Source organism: Phocoena sinus, chromosome 9, assembly GCF_008692025.1.
Source record: "Phocoena sinus isolate mPhoSin1 chromosome 9, mPhoSin1.pri, whole genome shotgun sequence".
Taxonomy (NCBI): Eukaryota; Metazoa; Chordata; class Mammalia; order Artiodactyla; family Phocoenidae; genus Phocoena; species Phocoena sinus.
Window position 1 is genome coordinate 21,271,112 of NC_045771.1, and position 4,416 is coordinate 21,275,527.

Genomic DNA, 4,416 nt, shown 5'->3' on the forward strand with positions numbered 1-4,416 from the left:
TGAGAACATGCTGTAGAGCACGGGGAACTCTAGTTACTGCACTGTGGTGACCTAAATGGGAAGGAAATCCAAAAAAGAGGGGATATATGTATACGTATAGCTGACTCATTTTGCTGTGCCGTAGAAACTAACACAACATTGTAAAGCAACTACACTCCGATAAGAATTAATCAAAAAAAAAAAAACCACATGTCTAACACCAGAAGCATTGGTGAGCGATGTCCCTTTCACCAAAGCCTCAGTGGGATGACAGAGATTATATCACACACCACAACACACCACAAAATTCGATCAAGCCTCCTCATTAGACATCTTTAGACATCTTGTTCTCTCCCCAGAACTCTTCTGAAAGCATCACTTTATCGTGTAGCTCACACTGGGAGGATGAACAGGCCTCCGAAGACCTCCTATAACTGCAGCTCCCTTTAAAGATGCCATGCTGCACCGCATGAGCTATGGTAGGTGGGCTACAGCTGATTGGACCCAGGGGTGAGCACCTGACCAGGGGCTGCCTCTCTATTGGTCAGCCAGGTGTCTTATGAGATAGCTTAGGCCTAGAGCTAGTGATACTTGAACCAATCAAATGCATCAGCTTAGGGAGTTTGGATGCGACACAGAGGGGGAGCCAAGCGGTCGTCTGTGAGAGAAGCGGAATGACAAAGAAAAGCAAGGACCGAGAGAGAAATCATTCCGTTAGTGGCAGCAGAGCAGAGTCGGATCAATGCTCCTGCTGGTAAGAAGCTGCAGATCCAGGGCTATGCACACTGTGTCCCCAGTACCTACCTCACAGGCCCTCAAGCCACTAGTGGTTTCCTGATAAAGCTCGTTAAATGGGGCTGTATGTGATCCTGAAACACCTCTGCGCCCTGAACCACATACCATGTGTTTTCGCACAGGTTAGGTGTGCTGCTCGTGGGATTTCAGGTACCCTTCCTAGAGTCGCAGTCTGTGAAATCGAGGCCCCGAGGGAAGTGTGATTTCCAGATCTGAGGCTGGGAGGGAACATAACCGAGAGGCTCTCCTTTCCCACCAGGCCCATCTCAGACCCTCAGTGAGGACAGTTATCGCCCCTGGTGCCCCGTCAAGAGAAATCCCAGCTCTCTCTTTCTCTCTGTTTGGGTGATGAGGACCATTCTCAAGCACCCATTATTTTGTTGGGTCCCCTGAGTCCACTCCACCCAATGTGCTCCGCTCCAACTGGGCCATACAGTTCGAGGGGAGTGAAACTGGAGAAGAATGTGTGGAAGTTTGTGGCTTTCATCTCTTAAACAAATAGCAAATTCCTTGGGCTGTTGCTGCTGGAATTAAACAATGATGTATTGGGGGGAGGCTCTATGGCGTTACCTTAGCAACACCCAGGCTGTTTTCAGGCAAGGTCTAGTAAAAGAGGAAGGAGAACAAAAATAATAAAGGGACGAGTCTGGATGGGGTCCAGGAATGGGGGTCTTTGGGCTGAATGTGTTTTGTGCTCTGCGGTGTTTACAGGCCTCCTTTCAGCAAAGTTTCCTCTGGGCTCCCCCAGTGCATTCCACCGTCAGTGAGGCTGTCCACTAGAATACTAATGTGAGGCTAAGAAAAGACAGCATGCCATGTGAGGAACGGGTTAGGAAGGGAGAGACATCACAGCTGGGACCACCTAAGTGGGAAGTGACACGTGTGAAGCCTTCCAGGCTGGCTCTTGAAATCATGACGGTCATGGGAGAAAGAGGGTGAGGTTCTTCAAAGGTGACCAACGCTTGGGCCTTAGGCAGAGCAGAGGCCTGTATGGTAGCAATCCATCAGACCCTTGCTACTCACAGCGTAGTCCATGGACCAGCAGTAGAGGCGTTACCTGGAAGTTTGACAGAAATGCAGAATATAGGGCTGCCCCAGGCCTACTGACAAGGGTCTGCATTTTCACAAGCCCCAGGTGGTTCATGTGTTCACTGCTGTTTGGGAAGCACCAAGCGGGACCTAAGTCTTGTCTCTCCCAGGTTCCTGCAAATCTGTCACTGCCTTTGTCATGTCACAGCAGACTACCACCCACACAAAAACAGGCATATCCAGTTTGCTAATAATGCATTTTGGTGGGTTTTTTTTTTTATGACAGATCCATTTGAGATCTAGAAAGCACTTTAATACTCTAGCCTTCTTCAAATGATCAAGAGAAATAGCAAGTCCTGTATTTACAAAAACGATGAAAATCACCATGTAATTATCAGTGGGTGCAGAACAACCGCACAGATCTGTGTTTCCAACTTTTTCCACCAAGATTCTCCATCAAGGTAAAAAAAGGCTCGTACAAATCCCAGAAGGACGTAGAGGTGGCAGCACAACTGCCAAAGATGGTACAACGACTTACTACTGAAGCTGGTGATGGGACACAAGGGGAAGGAGGGGCAGAGTCCTCGAGAAGAGAGCCCTGTTTAACGCAGGCGGCTCTAGTCCGTGGTCGACCTCTCGTACCGAAACCGCGCCCCGAAGTCGTTGCTGCAGGTCACAAAGCCGGGGTTGGTGGGCGAGTGCATGATACAATGCACGATGTTGTTGTGGCCCAGGGAGAGCAGGTTCCGGCGCTCAGCCATTCCTTTTTTTTTTTGTGGTACGCCGGCCTCTCACTGTTGTGGCCTCTCCCGCTGCGGAGCACAGGCTCCAGACGCGCAGGCTCAGCGGCCATGGCTCACGGGCCCAGCCGCTCCGCGGCATGTGGGATCCTCCCGGACCGGGGCACGAACCCATGTCCCCTGCATCGGCAGGCGGACTCTCAACCACTGCGCCACCAGGGAAGCCCGCTCGGCCATTCTTGAGTCCCAGCAGCAGAGGCTGATGGTCCTCTAGTCAGGCAGCAGCACGCAGTCCTCCGTGTGGTTGAAGACGGACTACATCCGATGCACCTGCTGTCTGCTCAAGCCAGCACCTGTGTATCTGACCAGGGTTCGCCCTGTTGTTATTTCTCAAAGTTTAGCTACAGTCTTCTTCACTTGACAGAATGTATTTTGAATTTCTGGAAAAAATGGCAAAACAAACTTCAGCATCACCGTGTGCTTTCTCAAAAGTTGTGATGCATCGATTTGAAACACCATCCCATAATTGGATGCAGCCGTCCTTGCCACCAGTCACATACATATCGGCACTAGGATTGCAATTAACGGAACATATGGCATCAGTGCATTGATCTTGAGGACTGCAAGAGACAAAGCACTGAAATGTGTTGATATCATAAAGTCGAGGAGTAGGCTGCTGAGCCCCAACAAGTAAAGTCTCTAGAAGGATGGAAGGAGATGGAGCATAACGTTTCAGCCTCCTGAATATCTGAAGGCTCTTTTTGCAACTGGTTTGGAATAATCAAATACTTTAAGAGTATAATCCCTTTAACCAGAGGCGAGGATCTGTTCTGTTGGGTGGAACGCGAGACACGTGAATTCATCCACGTGGTCGTCAAGAGTTGGAATCACTGGGTGGTTTTCCATGTTCTGCTGTGCAGTCTCGTTCATCATGCCCTCTATTGGCATGGCACTTTTGGCCAACATTCCTTCTGTGTCAAGTATTTTTATGGAAGCATCGGCAGACCCAGTAGCTATTAATTGCCCATCTCTATTATAGGTAGCTACACGACATGGTCCTTTACGGGATGTGACATAGCATGTTTCGTACTCTGAAGCCTCTGGGGACATAATCTGGACATCTGTATCAAACTCCAGGTAAATTCCTGTGCCGGGGCAACTGTATCTGACGGACCGATTGCATAGTGAACTGCACTATCATCGTTTTCCATTCCTTGTATTATATCACCTAGAGACACTGTTAACATGGTGGTATGAATTCTTCTGGACCTTTCTCCATGCACACAGTCGTTTCATTTCTAGTTTGATGAATGCAGGAGCTGCTCTGAGGGTGCACAGACAGACTGAGGCTTGATTTCATTGATAAGGCCATTAGCAGTGTTGATGTAGCCGTCATAGAGCAGCTGGCTAACGATCAGCTTGTAGAGCTGCTGGCGATCCTTCAAGCCCACTTTGGTTCTGTGCATCGGGGAGAAGAGGAAGATAATTTCCCTGCCAAGGGCGCGTTCTAGAGATTCGTTCACCTCCTCCGACTTTATCTCCTACGCGACAACCCTGACGCCAAGGAACTGCTGCCTCACGGACAAATGTCAGATCCGGAGAGCACCGCGGGTCTGGCGGCAGGTTGGCGCCACCACTTCCGGGGCCTTACGGAGCAAGTGCGCCTGCGCACCGTCTCCGCTGGGGCGTGACTCAAGCCATGGTGTTTGTTTTTTAACACTGAGTTTTTCGTGATGATAATGACAATGATGATGCTGATGATGAAGATGACATTAGATACTGTTAGGGGTTGAATTGTGTCCCCCGAAAAGGATATATTCAAGTCCTAACCCCCAGTACCTGTGACTATGACCTTATTTGGAAATAGGGTCTT

The 4,416-nt window shown here is 49.5% G+C and overlaps 1 pseudogene; it reads right to left on the bottom strand.

Annotated features, from left to right (window-relative positions):
- Positions 1-2,151: 2,151 nt before the first annotated feature.
- On the bottom strand, positions 2,152-4,009 carry LOC116759573 (annotated as a pseudogene).
- Between the last annotated feature and the right edge of the window lie 407 nt (positions 4,010-4,416).